Source organism: Acipenser ruthenus, chromosome 14 (genome assembly GCF_902713425.1).
Source record: "Acipenser ruthenus chromosome 14, fAciRut3.2 maternal haplotype, whole genome shotgun sequence".
NCBI classification, from domain to species: Eukaryota; Metazoa; Chordata; class Actinopteri; order Acipenseriformes; family Acipenseridae; genus Acipenser; species Acipenser ruthenus.
Genome location: NC_081202.1, coordinates 26,610,700 through 26,626,645, shown reverse-complemented (window position 1 = coordinate 26,626,645; position 15,946 = coordinate 26,610,700). Strand labels below are relative to the sequence as shown.

The following is a 15,946-nucleotide window of genomic DNA, read 5'->3' as shown; positions in this document are numbered from 1 at the left end:
GTTCTATAATAAATACATTTTAACATGCATGTAGAGATTTGGGAAGTATGTCAAGTCAGGTAGACATGTAAGGAAACTAAATTATTCATTTAAAAAGTGTTTCAGCACTACTTCACACAGCTTTGAAGGAGATGCTGCTTTCAAAATATTTGCTCAGAGCCTATGAGCATTTTAAAATCACTTTCTCCAGGTTCCAAAGAGACATATATATTTACACACACACATATAGTTTTAAATCTACACAGATAAAACCTGTAATAATTGAAGCCAGACAAAACAGTTTGTGGTGTAGGCAATGGTTTTTAAGCTGTTTGGATATATAGAGAGAGCTATCAAACAGAATTGTTTTTTTTTTTTCATATTTGACCTATAGTAACAAGCCCTGATTTAATTTAATGCTATTTTATGTAAAACAGTCTTTTCTTCACAGTTTTTACATATTTAATCTTAAAACGAAATCATCTGTCACTCCCTGGGCTTTTGGCAAATCTCTATCTGGCTGACTCTATGACAGCCATCTTGCACAAACAGATACTTCAGGAGTGAGCTGGCTGAACGTGTGTGAGAGAAGTCTCTGTCCCCTCTTCGGCCACAGTGCAGTCTCTGCAAATCATTGTCCAGCGTTTGCTTGGTCCCTTGTGATAGTCCTCCGATCTAGTTTTTTTTTTTTTTTAGGAATTGAACTCTGTTAGATTTTTTTTCTCTAAAAATATTTATCCACGTTATTTTAAAAAATGTATAGGTAATTTAACAGTTTTGAACCAAAATATATTCAGTTTTGTTTGCTGTGTGGGACGGAGTAGTTTAAATACTTTTTAAACAGAGTAAGTCATTTTCTTCTTTGTTTTTCGAGGATTCTGTATTAACCTTTTAAAACTATATACGTTTATTCAGCATTTCTCCCTTTTCATTGTCTGTGTTTTATTGTGAATATATTAACTTATCCCATTACAACTTAAGGTTGTAATGGGATGTGGTAAATGGTCAGAATTGTCTGTGTGGTAAATGGTCAGAATTGTCTGTGACATACCACTATATAATGTCAAAATAAGTCTATGATAGCAGAATCGCATGTACAGAATGGTCATGTTTGAGTTGTTGCTCCCGCAAAGGAGGGACAGGGACTGTCAAGTTGAATTCTGACAAGATGTTATGAAACTACTAACTAGTAAGTTATAAAAAGTGGGAAAACCTAAACAGAATTTTGGAAGACATGTCTACTCTGTATTTTGTAACTTGCATTTAATAAAGCTGTTAAATGTGTTTGAACCTCTGTGTCTAGATGTACTCGGTGTCTAAATAAGCCCACAACTAGACCATACACCTATTTGTCTTATTTGAGAAACCTTGACACTATTTCATTAGTTATCCTTGGGTAGTCCTTCTGTAAAGTTACTGTTTGCTGAAAGCGTTCAGTAAAAACTGTCCGGTGAAGATAACCAAGATAATATCTGCAGGTGCCTCCCTGGAGTTTGGTGCTGCATGGTTTGATGATCATCACATTCACAGCTTGTAACATATGTGGCAGAGAGGGTGATCAAACACAGTGTGATTTCTTCTTGAATTCTTCAGCCATGGGTGCTATTTTGTTATAAAGAACAAACAATCCTTAGCAATTCACAATAGCAAAATCTCATTATCCACTGTTACTATACTGTTGGCACATCTGCAGGCTGTAACCACATCTTGCCCAGTTGTGAAATCTGAGACCGAACTTAGCTTTTTGGATTTCTTCAACCAATGAGAAGCACCGTTTTCAGATCAAATAAACTTTCATGAATCTTTCTAAGCATTGCTTCATATCATTTCTTAAAATATTATCTGGGATTATAAATTTAAAAAAATATAAGAACAGTTTTTGTGGTTTATAAGTTATTGCAACACCTGCATTTGTGGTTTTTATATTTTCAAAGCCTGTGCTTTCCAATGGAGAGACCCTTCTGTTCTGAGCACTGTTTTAAAATGTTCAATACTAAAGGTTGTCTCGCAGGCTGTAACCACCTCTCTTTCATTATTGAATTCTGTGATGGAGATTTGCTTTCTGGATTTCTTCAGTCAAGCTTTACTGTGGCTTCTTAGTTGGGAAAGAGCATCATGCTCTTTGTATGCGGCTTACATACTCTTTAACATGTAGGGGTTCAAAAGTGAATTTCCAAAGAAGGTATTTATTCGAATATAAAGTGTTTAAACCTGTTGGTGTAAAAAGATAATATAACAAATAAAGTCTTAGTTCCAAGTTAGAGCACTCGCCGGGGGCGGACTGGGACTAAAAATCGGCCCAGGAAGTTCGGGTCCACCTGCCCACATTTATGTCAAAATCAACATACCGAAATAATAATGAAGTCAGCGCACACAGCGCGCCGTCATGAAGAAGTATCGGTAAAAAATAATTTAAAAAAAATAATAATAGTTAGGGTAAAACTTCTTTCTAAACTGTAGGCTATAGCTACTACCAGGTTTTCAAACATATTAGGGGCGATTTAGGTATGGCAAAGTATAGGCTATGGCAGTTGCCATACCATGGCTTCATGATCTAGAAGTCACAAATAATAGGCTATCCTATTGAAAATATCGTAGATTTTTCCGTCTACGAAATATTTTTCTATTCATTATTCTTTGTGTCTGCACGTCTCTGTCTGCCACGGCTTTGCGGTCAGTGAATGCAACATTGTATTTCACCAATTTGTCCAGTTTACGCACCACAGATTATTTCATTGATGGCTCTGCTCTATGCAATTACAATTTTCCGTTTACAGTAATCGGTGGTCTAAGATCTAATTGCATATCAGATTTTTTTAAACACAAGATTGCCCTCAGTTGGTAGGCTAGTATTTAGTATTGGTATTTACTGTAAGCAAATAATAGACATGGGTAGCCCATTTATCAAGTAGAAAGAAACCATTCTCCGCACACTGTAAAGTATAAACACACATCTTATTTATATAAACCATCACCGACCTCACACAGATTGCGCTCTCTCAATAGGCCTAATAAGAAATAAAAAAAACCCTGTAAATTCTAAACACATCGGCTCATATTTAGCAATTCTAGCACTCAGCGCCAATACCAACCCAAAATTACAATAGGGTTTCAAAACCCCTAATTATATCTAAAAAATACAGTTAACTACTTCACCCAAATCCACAGTAAACGAGACTGTCCTACCTTACGTCGCCAGCAGATGTTGCAGCAGTGTACTCTTCTGCGCAATCCTGTCAATAACTCCATCACTGTCTAGGGCCATCAGTATCTCTTTCTCTGTAGACATTAGCATTAACCCTTCCAAGTGGTCTTGGGACATAGTGCTTCTCAGTCTATTCTTGACAAACTTCAGAGTGGAGAAACACCTTTCACATGCTACTTGAGTTACTGACAAAGTCAGGAGGAATTTGTAGCCCAAACCAATTACATGATAGGCATCAGTCAATAAATTGTATCGGGATAGAATCAAATAGAAACACATGGCACAGTTTTTGCATGAAGTGCACGTTTTGTTCTCTGTCTCCAGCTCTTCTTCACATGCTCCACTGTTTCCATCCTCCTCAGGCATCTCACTTGCTGTTCTGACCCTGTATCCATCCCAAGCTGACCTCTTCAGTCTGTCACACTGTGTTTGGGTGATAACAAAAAAATGTGTCCAGCAATTTGGACTGAGGGTGTGTGAAGTAATCAAAGCTACCAGCTGACCCCCCCCCCCCCCCGCATTCACTTCAAATGCCTGCATATTGTCTCTCTCTCCTTCTCTTTCCTCAGCTGTTGTTCTCTCTGCACTGGACCCTGCAACAGCATCCATTCTGTCCCTCTCTCGCTCCTCAAGCTCAGCTGCATCTGCTTTAATATGCATAAATGAACAACAGCAATCAATTTAATTAATGCCTTTAGCAAACGTTATTATAATTTGAAAGAATACTCACAAGAACATAGCTTGTTTGATTTATAAAACGGATAGTTCCAGTCCTGCTCTCTGATTGGTCAAAACAGCGATCCAGCCATGCTATATTCAACCATAGGCCACTGTTAGGCCTTCTCACCGTTCCATAAATTATACCTTTGCGCAACAACCTAATCAACATCGACCTAGGTATCAAACCCAATCAAATTCATGTGAAACGATTGCTTTAAAATTTGGGATTTTGTTAGTGTGATACAATACATGCAATGTGAAATCTACGCTGCAAGTGTCCAGTAGGGGGCAATACTATAGCCAAATGGCATGTCATGCTATGGTTTTACAAATAAAAATTGGCTAATACCACCATCAGCTCGGCTTGCCATGATGTTGTTTCAGTTTATATCAGGGGTAACCAGCTAAATGGTGGAGAGAGAGAGAGACGCGACCTGGGAAATGTTTGAGCTAATGTTTTTTTTAGTAACCCAGCTAGCTCGCTAGCTAGCATAGGACGGCTAGTCGATTTGCTAGCGGAGCTTAGCATAGCTATACATAGCTGACTAGAGCTCAAAAAGTGACTAACGTTACAAATATTGGTGTAGCCGAGGCGTTATTAGGTACAAGGCGCAGCCCAGTCTTTAATCTATTTTAATGCAACCATAAACTCTACTGCTTGTACCTGCTGTGCTCGACCCTGCCACAGCGTCATCTTCTGTTCTTCAGTGGGCTCCCTAGGCTGAGTCGGCTGATTTAACACTGGCATCCTGACCTCCCTCGCTCTCCCTACTACTAGCCAGCCTGCAGAACATGTCCATTATTTTTGTGCATTTTGCAGCATCTGCCTCGAGAGACCGTTGCCGTTTGTCTCTAATCTTTTCTGCCCCACCTTTTCTTTTTCTCTCCATTTTTTACACTGACACTCATCCACTAGTGATGTGCAGTTCACCAACGAATCGTTCTTTTTGAACGACTCACTAAGGTGAACGATGGGACTCGGATCAGAGTCCCCATTGAATCGATTCTTTTGAGTCACCCTATGAACAAGCTGCCTGGCGTACAGGAGTCGAGTTACCAGCCTATCAAAACTCATGAAATGATTCCTTACCTCTCGAGTCTGGCTGATTTGTTCGTTGTAACAAGGAAACCGGGTTGTCTCTCAACTGGTTGAGTGTTACGAAACTGAAGACCGTATGTGCCATGTTGGATCCAAATTCCCGCTTACTTAGTGCATGATAAGAACTCTGTGTGAGCCAAAATGGTGTCAGTTACATCCTCCAGACCATAGTATTTATCTGTGATCCAGACGGTGTATGGTAAGGAGGGATGGATCTGTCAACCAAATTGGGCAAACAGCGTTTTGCTATGTACTGAATAAATAACACGTACGAAATGCAATTGACTATTATTATTATTATTATTATTATTATTATTATTATTATTATTATTATTATTATTATTATTATTATTATTATTATTATTATTATTATTATATTTTAAAGATTAAATTAAATTAAATTAGATTGATACTGATGGCTAAACAATTCTAATGGTTCAAACTGTTATGTTATCTCCAGGATTCTAAATATATTTTATTTTTTTGTCAAACTACCAGCCCACCGGGGATTCTTCCGCACTTCCCGATGGCCAGTCCGTGACTGGCACTCGCCTTGGCAATAGTGAGACCTTTCCTAACATTTAAACAATTTTCTATTAGCTTTAAATCTTTTGAGTTTTTGTGTTTTTTGTGTCACCGTGCTTTGAACTCTTCATGCCTTGATCTTTGTTGATATCATTTTAAACTGCTGTTGAGCACATTTATGACTTTAAACACTCCTTTAGCAGTGTTAGAAAAACAACACTCTAATGTTCTCACACACATCCAGTCTTGGTTCAGGCCTCAAGAACACACAGTGACTATAAAATAAAACCTGATGCACCAAAAAGTCGCAATAAATCTACATAATTTATTTATGCATCAAACTTAATACACACATTATATCAAAGCATGCAAATCAACAAGTTTACATGGTCATTTAATTAGGGTGGTGAAACACATTTTAGATTTCAACAAACAAAATCCAAAATAGATTATTAAATTCGTTTTTTACCTAATTTAAACATATCTGAAATGCCAAGAAAATGCATTTTAATCATGTACATTTTTATTTTAACGCTGGCCATCTTAGATTTAAGTTATTATCTCTACTGACTTTAAGCCTTCAATATTAGAAACATTTAAATAAGTAAACATAAATATCAACAAAAAGATTTTCTAAGCTAGATGGTGCTTTTAAATTAAAAGGTCAAAGTTTTAAGAATACAAGCAAGCCTCCCAAAAACACACATCACTGTGAACAGAACAGAAGGCAAGACACGGGCACAGCAGTTTTAACAGTGCACTTTTAAAGGCATGGGTTTTGTTTACTATATATCAAAACACAATTATTAAAGCCTTGCTTAAAACGTGATGTATTAGTCTATTAAAAAAAATATTATTATACAAACATAAATGAAAGTCGACAAAGAAAATTAAGTTTGAAAAAGGGTAGCCCTAAAAAAACCTTGGACCTGCAGCCAAACGTCCATTTTGCACGTCATCACTGACGTTTTGACTGGCGGTGTTTATTAAATCAATCAAGAAGATACAGTACTACAAGCAAAAAGAAAAATAAATTGCACATAGTATGTCTTCTTCAATTACTGTACTATATTTAAATGTGTATTTTGGACTTTAATATTTGTATTCCATTTTTACTGTTTCAGAATGCTGGAGATGATGATATTTTCAGAAATTATTATTTTTTTTAAAGCGAATAAAACATAAGCTCCCTGAGCAGAACTCTCCATAGACGGAATCACCAGCCTGCCTTGCTCACCCTAATTGAATGCTTGATTATGAGACCCCAAATACACAGTTTCATTAATACAAATATCTAGTCTGATATAGTGTTGCAGTCTAACCGAGACCAAGTATGACCATACCTATCCCAGTAAGATGCAGCTCAGCCCATTGTCTGGATACACTATTGGTCTGGTCTCCCCCACTGTTAACTTCATTCCTTAGTCCTAACCCAGTTTCTTATATATTCTTTGTAATCCCTACTTGCCAACTGTTTGCTATTGCAGAACCTAAGCTGCAGTTTGTTTCTTTGTTATGTTTACTAAGAACAAACCGCTTCCTGTGAACAGTTTGTGCTCATGCTTCCTGTAAAACAATATCTTATGGTTGTGGTTGTTTCACCCTGACCTTTATTTTAGCTACTGCAAGCTTTGCAAACTTGTTACAATTTATACACACAACCCTTCAGTCAAAATATAACTACTTCCTTTTTGCTTTTTTTCCAGCTAACACTCCTCTGCAAAATTTATACAATGTATTTATGATCCTTCAGTATATAGCGACACTGTACTGTATTTTGACAGAAAAAAACATGTCTACAAACAGCAAGTTTAATCTAACTTATAGTTACTTGTCAAGGCTGATTTAAAGATCATGTAACTTGACATGTTATTCAACTAGATTTCAATATTATATTGACTGCAATTAGATTTCATGTGCAGAAGTGTAAAGATAGGCTATACTTAGCAATTCCCGTGTAACATAGGCAATATTGCCCATTACATTATTTTATAAAGATCTTAAAGAGTAAGTAGCAGGGTTCTGAAAAATATAGTGTTATACATCCACACGTGTTTAAATAATGTACCTGTAATTTTTCTTTTCATTGTTAACATACTGACAACTTTTTACACTTATAATTTACAACAAAGCTCTTTTCAGAATGTCTGCTCTAGTGCACTGGGGTTGAGATCTGTCCTCTAAATCACATAAAACTTTGGAGCCATGGAAATTAAATTTTTCTATTAAGTATTATAATAACATCACCAAAGTTTTCTATAGTGTGTCATTAAAGGTGTAATTCCTATATGAAGAACGTATTGCTCCAAGGTATCCATTATCCAGTATCCAATAATAAAAACAAGCAGGCCGCAGCCCTATATAGTAGTACTCCATTAAGGCTGGCTTTTCTATATAAAAAAAACACCTTTCCCAAGGATAATAGCAAGTGTATCATATTGTATGGACTTCAGATAATTCAGATTTGCAAACTACAAAAAAAGGACATTGCATTTGCAGACCATTAGTGCATGTGAGTAAACAGGATATTGTCAAAATATCCATAATTCATAGCCCAGGTAAATAATGACACATTGGAATTGATATAAGAAAATTGCATGTGATACATTTGTCATTGTTTTATTTTCTCTTCATTAATCTAACTGAAAGCCTCGATTCAACATACTGCTAGTTCATTGTTCAATCTGGGTAAACCGGACCAAAACAAAACTGTCCGGACCGGCCACTAAAACAATGTGAAACGTCTTTAAAACTATATCACACAATTACTCCATCACTATGAATATTAAAAAGAATAATCATTTTCATATTTTTTAATTAATAACAATACTCACAGACAAAGACAAACCTTCCCCAGCATGGCACAAAATCAACGAGAAATGTCTTACAAACTATACCACACAATTTAAAAAGTATGAAAACTCGTACTATTGTGTTAAGTAGAGATTTTTCAAGATGTTTTGCATTGCTTTTGCACCGCCCCTGAAACAAAAACCTAGCTCTTACGAGCACTAACTGACACACACTGGAACCTTCTCTATGAACCCGACAGGTAAGCTTGTTTACCGGTTGCAAAACAAAACAAAACAAAAAATTTAGTTGATGCGGTTACTAAAACAGCTGTACCTCTTGATTGGTAAAAGTTATTTCTGTTTTGAATAGCAGAGAAGTAGAGGAAGATTCCATATGCTCTAACTTTTTGCCTTACTTGTTGAGGAAGTGGTCAAAGTAGCTGATTTGTGTCAAAAGTTACATCGTTTACAGTAAATAGAATGTTGGAAGTCTGGGAGTTTTTAAACAATGGGGAGCTTTAGAATGTTGAAAAAAAATCCCATTAAAGTGAATGAAGATGGACAAAAAAAGGATAAAAAGCTTAATAGTTTAAAAAGTATAAAAGATATCAGAAAGTTGTATACAAGCACACTATTCCAGACCGGTCTACACGTTTTAAAGTTTGAACGGCGTTTCTAGCTTAAACGGTGTAAGAGGAGTAGCGTGCCAAAGAAAAATAAGAAGTATGTCGAAGATTTAAAGTGGGGACTCTTGCTTCGCAAGCCCCACTAATAATAATAATAATAATAATAATAATAATAATAATAATAATAATAATAATAATATGATCCCAACTCTTTAAAAAAATAAACACATTTGAATTACTTTTACTCTGATCCTCTCCTCCACTGTCTCCTGTTTTATCTCCTGTCTCCTCACTACCTACTTTACGAGCTGAGTGTCCTATAATTCAAATGCATCCGTTCACTCCCCTTTTACACAGACGACCCAATTTTATGACCTGTGATGCATTCCAGGGCATGTGATGAATTCAAGCTGATTAGAACTAGCTGTATGCAAGCCTTGTCTAGAACGTTTAATTCAAAGCTTACAGACTTTACATTTATTTGAACAGGGTGCAAATGTATATAATCAAAGCTGAAGAAAGCAGAGGAAGCTGTGTGTTGCTAATAGAGTATTGTTAGCGGTAACCCCAAACACTTAAACCCCAAACAGTGTCAATAATCTCTCAATTATTTACCTTTTATAAAGGGTACATCTAAATATTTAGAATTTATATAAAACCGTACAAGTTCTAAAAATGCATTTTTCAATAGGAATGTAAAGTCAAAAGCCTGCGACTCTGCATAGTAAATGAGTATTTAAAAGGCCTCAGTAAGTACAAACATACTCACTCGTGCAGGGTTGCGCTGGAAATGTTTGAAAGACAAACAATGGCTCAAACGGGTTGCCCTAAAAACAGAAAAGCAACGAGAAGAGAAGCACATCTTTTTAGAAGAAGTAATACAGCATAAATCGGCTTTATTTGGAAAAGGCTGAGCCCTGCGTGTAAATATGTGGAAGGGCAGAGCCCGGCTGATAGATGTACTGATTTATGTTTGGTTGTATTGGGATGTATTGTTTGTTGTTTGTGTAGAGACTATTTTTGTTATTGTTTTGCGGTGTGGATGGTGTTAAAGCTCCATCCCTCCAAACGTGTGCAGAATGTGGCTGTCTCCAAATTGATCAAGTGATTACTAATTTGGAGATGGCCACGTGTATATAAAAGCACAGCAGCAGTTGTTCAGAGAGGAGGAACGTAGAAGCAAGAGGTAAAAAAAAATACATTGCTACTGGATTTCGACTAGCACGGTACTTGTTTTTGTTTGAAGCAGTGTGTCTGTTTATTTTGGCCACGTGCTGTTTTCTTTGTGAAGTGTTATGCTTTATTTAACCATTTTGTTTAAATAAAAGAAAAGACCGCATTGGCAACTCACCCGCAGTACTTGTGTTCAGCCAAACCCTAGCTGGCAGTGTTGCTTGCAGGGGATGACACACACACAAAATAAAAATGAAATGTCAATTAAATGTTACCATCAAAAGGTATATTTTCAAAGACAAAATAAGTAGCATTTATGTATTGTGTACTATTTTAGATGTAGGCTATAGACTACTTATGTAAAAGCAAAGTGATTAATCACAGTGGCTACTGTCTGTACACAGATGATTTCATTTTTGAATATGGTTGTCATGTTAACATTTACTTACAGTACAAGGTTTGTACTACATATACCTAAACCATATTCCGCAGCATTATAAAACTATACCGTAGCGGTTTTGGAATAATGATATTGTCACTTGTTAACATGTACACAATATAGTGTTGTAAACATTCATTTTCTCCTATTGTAATATTCACTATCCTAGAACTTCAGAACATGGAAGAAAACATAATTGAACAACATTATTCTGAAACTGAGTGCACAGTATTGCAACAAGAACCCCAGGAGCAAGCCACAGAAAATGACCCAACAACTGCTACAGGATGTACAACACAACAAAGACATCGGGTATACAAACATGAATTACTTGATTTTTAGCTCAAACAAAATGAGATAATTGAAAATAAACTGAACAAAACTGTAACTGAATTGAAGCTATTAAGGAAAGAAATTAAACAAAATAGGATGTTAAATGTGAACTATGTAAAAAAAAAAAAAAAAAAAAGCAGCTCATGGAAGTCATAAATAATAGTTTAAAAGACATTGCTAATAAAATGCCCAATACAGAAACATCTCAATGTAGTCTACAATACCCTACTGACCCAAGAGTCCAGAATGCAGGTAGCACTGGCACGTGTGTAAGTGTATTAAGAAGAATGTGATGTGTGTATGTAGAATGGGGTGACCCACGTCACTTTATTTAGGCATGTTTGATTTTGTTGTAGTATATTCATGTTTTGATTTGTCACATTTGATTTAATTTTAGTTAGTTTGTTTTATTTTAAAGCACGTTTATTCTGGCACGTTACTTTGTTGTAGATTTGCACAGATCTCACTGGCACGTTGATGCTGTCGTGTTCTCAGCCCCCATAGGTTCTAATTGAATAATTTGAAGAAGCTGAGCACCTGGTATAAAAGTTCCTGATTTCATCCAGAGAGAATGTTTTTCGTCCAGTGTGATGTGAACCTGGGTTTGTCTGGAGTGAATGTTGGATGCACAGCCAGTAGGAGCAGAAAAGGAAATTGACTTGTTTGTTTTCGGCAGTGGTTTGGGTAAATAAGAAAAATGACTGAAAAAGCTGTCGACATTTAGAGCAAGGCTCCCGCTGTGCTTCCTGTCTCACTCTGGTGTGTGTGTGTGTGTTTTTTTAACTGTTTTAGATTTAGTACTTTTAAAAGGCATTGGGGATTTTGGAGGAGTGCTGGAGATGGGGAGTTTTAAAGTATTGGTTTTAATTGTTGTTTTTAATAAGCCCCGTCTCCACGGTATTGATCAGCACTACACTTTGTTGTTTAATTATAATTAATAAAACTATGTTCATTGTCCTGCATGTTGTTGTGGTCTTAGTTTATTTCCTTCAGGTATTCTGCACAGCACCCCTTGAATGCCAAGATCTGTGATTGATATTAAGCATCTAAATATATGTTATATAACTATGAAAAGAAAAACCTAATGCATAATACTACTACACAGTCACATAATTTTTCTCTTTTTATAAGAACATAAGAAAGTTTACAAATGAGAGGAGACCATTCGGCCCGTCTTGCTCGTTTGGTTGTTAGTAGCTTATTGATCTCAGAATCTCATCAAGCAGCTTCCTGGAGGATCCCAGGGTGTCAGCTTCAGCAACATTACTGGGGAGTTGGTTCCAGATTCCCACGATTCTCTATTATTTTTGGTTACTTTGCAACATTTTGGGATCCAGAAATTCAGACTGTGTTTTTTTTATCATAATATTTTGATTCCGCAACCACATTTCTGTTCACCGTCATTTATGAATTTCAAAGGGAGGCGCTGTTTATTAATTTCTTATATGTTTGTAACAGCCGAACTTAAAAAATGTGGAAACCCATTAAACTGTTTTAAATGGTAAGCAAGTTTATTTTTTGTATAACTCGTGCAATTACCTAATGTCCAAACACATTTCTAATAAGTCGGAGTCTGGCATTTCCAGCAACTTCATGCTGCGTGTTTTGCACAATGCTTCCATCGTCATTTCCATGTGGCCCGACTTCGAAGTCTGGCTCTATTCCACAATTTAAAGCAATGTTGTGTAAAACACAACACACCAGGAATATGTCACATACTTTGATTGGGCTGTAGAGCAAAGTACCACCATAAGTGTCCAGACATCTGAACCTGCCCTTCAAAATACCAGAAGTTCTTCTTAAATCACACATCAGGTAAGACGATTGGCTTCATTGTAACAGCTTTCTTCAGGGGTGTGTGGAACACTTATAGGAGTCATTAACCAGGCCTCAAAGCGTAGCCACTGTCACCTAAGTACTGTAATACTGTAATTAATTGATAATATATTTTGTGAAATAACTGAATTAAAGTCCCCTGTTGTTATAGACCTACTTACCCAGCAGCCGTCCTCCACGAATGACATTCCTCTGAAATGGGTCAGCCAGGGTGCAGTTGTTCCATATAAAAGAATCATGGCATGATCCAGGATATTTTGCAATCACATTAGTTATTAGATACTTTGCATCACAGACTACCTGCATGTTCATTGAGTGAAAACACTTCCTGTTTTGGAAAATATCTTTATTCTCTGAAGGTGCACGAATGCAAACATGCAAACAATCAACAGCTCCAAGTACATGCGGGAACGATGTAAAGTCATAAAAATCCTGTTTGACTTTGTGTTGCTGCACAGGGGAAAAACTCTGTATTTATTTTCCCTCTTAACCAAAGCAGACGTTACCTGGCTGATGCATTTTGACAATGAAGACTGGCAGATACTAGAAGCATCCCTGGCTGGTATTTGGAATGAACCGGTTGATAACACAACCTCTGTGTTCAGAAACTAAATACTTTGTTTGATAATCAATTTAAATAATTAATTAATTTGACTAATGAAATAGTTTAAATTCCAGTGCATTAATTAACCCGGAATGAATACTATATGAGTATTACCATATTAGATCACTAATCATCTATTAGTTATCTATTCAATAATCTGAGTATTCATTCACGTTAATTCAAACCTCATCATAGCAATTTTTATTATTCAAAGTCCTGGCAGCAAGTTATCAGTCTTTATAGGGCTTTGGAAGAAAGACCTATTCATTTCCCTAATTCTTCTTTGGGGATGAATAAATTGTAAATTTTGACTTCCTTCTGATGTCTTTAGCTTCCTATTCCTTCATAAATCCTGGCCAGATGTTTCAATCTATTTGCGATCCTGTAGAGGCCCTTTGTGTCGGGTTCAGTTGAAGTCCGCTGGTCAAAGAGCTCACGTTCCCCTCCTTTGTGCTGTGTGCTCGGAAGTTGCTCCAGTTAAAAGTTTAAAATGCTGTCCTGTTGCTGTGTGATCAAAAATGAATCCAAAAAAGAGTTATTAATACAAGGCAATTCTTCCTACATACTGTAGTACTTTTCTGAGGAATGTCCCTAATGAGTTAGAATTATGTGCCAGTCTTGATCATAGTTGTATAGATCTGGCAAACCTGTTGCATCGCCTCTGTGTCGCTTCTGGTGTGTATGGTCATGTCACTTCAAAAGTATCTTGTTGCCCAATTTAAAAATCGCATCGCGTCTGGTGTGTGGCAGCCTTAAATCGAACGTGGAGTATGTTTGACAGCAGTTTTAGTCCCATTTCTATTTCAACTGTCATCTTTAAGAAGTTACATCTGACAGACCACTATCTATGTTTAAGTCATGATCAGACTCTCACTCTTTCCTATATATTTTATATCGGTATATATCTGCTGTTAACAGGTGCACTCAAAACATCCGCTACCCATAATGGAATGTATGTCATATCCACAGATATTGATGCAGGTTATTGTTATAATGTTTAGCAACAGTGATGTAAACACTAAGGGTTGTGTATTGTCAGATTCCACATACTTCTTTTTATTTATATATATATATATGCTCTGAGCACACTCTTAAACTTAGGGGAGACGTTTAAGGAGGACACAGTTATCGTAAAAACCTTGGAATTTAAACTGCTGACCAGTAAATCTAGCTTCAGTTGCTGAGAGTGATTGTCTTCATCGGCCCATGTCTGGTACTGCTCTTCTCAAAGCAGGCGAAGACAAGGTTCCCAAATTTATTACATTCTCTTTAGCAAACCTAATGTATAGTTGACACAGGCTGGTACCATTAGAGTTTACTATATTTTGCTTCAATGAATCGGAATGTTAGAGAGGTTCCTTGCTTAATCCAGAGAGATCCTTTCACCTGGTAAGAAAGGCTTGGAACTCCCAGCCTGCATGCCTGAGTTTTGAGTAAAGAACCTTCTACACAGACTCCATACAATTCCACTAATAATATTTTCTACTGGTTTCAGGGCATATTTAAACAGGAATACAGAATCCTACTGTATTACTGTAAACTACTAAAAGAGTATATTATAACTTTTTTTCTGAACAGTGTGTTTTAACAATGTGTTTAGTATTTATACTGGCTTTATATTCTTTAAAACACAGTACAGTTATTACAATATATTAATATTGTTGCAGTTTCACAAATGTCCAATTTGTATTCCAAAGATCAGCCTGCTTCCAGTGGCAGTGACAGTCTTGGGTCAGTTTCTGCTCTCAGTGAGTCTGTCAAAGCCACCACAGGTGCTTCAAATGCCTGATACTTGCAAAAAACGTGTTAGCCGGGCTCCCATCTTTACATTCTCATTCCCATCACCAGTGGGAAAACTTCAAAGAAATTAAGCTGGTTCTATCAAAGAGCCCTGCATCTCTGCCGCATACACCTTTCACTCAAAAAAGGTGATTGCACCTTGTTCAAGGGAAGGTTTTAGGGTCACTCATGACAGTATCATATAACTGTATTTTGCTTAAAACTATAGTTAAGACTTTGTTTGTTTTTTCATATATATATATATATATATATATATATATATATATATATATATATATATATATATATTTGTGGACTATGTAGGGACAATTGTCTTGAATTAATCACTAATTATGATATAAGTATATGCCTGGACTAATCTGTATCTGACACAACCAGTCAGGGATGTTGGACCAATGAGGAACAGGGTGGGACTGAGGTGTGTGTGTGTGTGGGGGATGGACAGTCAGTAAGAGAGGGGCGGGGCCTGTACTTAACAAAGATTTTTTAGGTTTTTCCTTTCTGTACAGTGTCCTTTTGGTCAAACCGCTGAGCCAGGTCGCTATCCAGAAGTCCGTAGTATAGCTTCCTTTAAAAGCTTTCTGGGCTCTGAAATGTGTGTTTTTTTTCACCTTCGTCTATTGTTCTTGGGGTTTCTGGTTGTTTTCACCTTAGTCTATTCTTTTTGGGGGTCTCTGTTGCCTTGGCAGTACTGGAGCAGCTGTTAGATCTCAAGGCTTCAGGTTTTTCCAAATTTATTTTGAAATGTAAATGATTTTAGAAAAGGAAACAGTGACGCAAATTAATTGCATTTTTCTAATGTGACAGTGTAGGTG

The 15,946-nt window shown here is 36.6% G+C and overlaps 1 long non-coding RNA gene across 1 annotated transcript; it reads right to left on the bottom strand.

Moving 5' to 3' along the window:
- Positions 1-82: 82 nt before the first annotated feature.
- On the bottom strand, positions 83-5,127 carry LOC131697441 (uncharacterized). The gene is made up of 3 exons (XR_009307280.1): positions 4,995-5,127; positions 3,166-3,607; positions 83-1,581 (listed from the first exon to the last, which is right to left on the bottom strand). It is a non-coding gene; the product is annotated as an uncharacterized LOC131697441 (long non-coding RNA).
- Between the last annotated feature and the right edge of the window lie 10,819 nt (positions 5,128-15,946).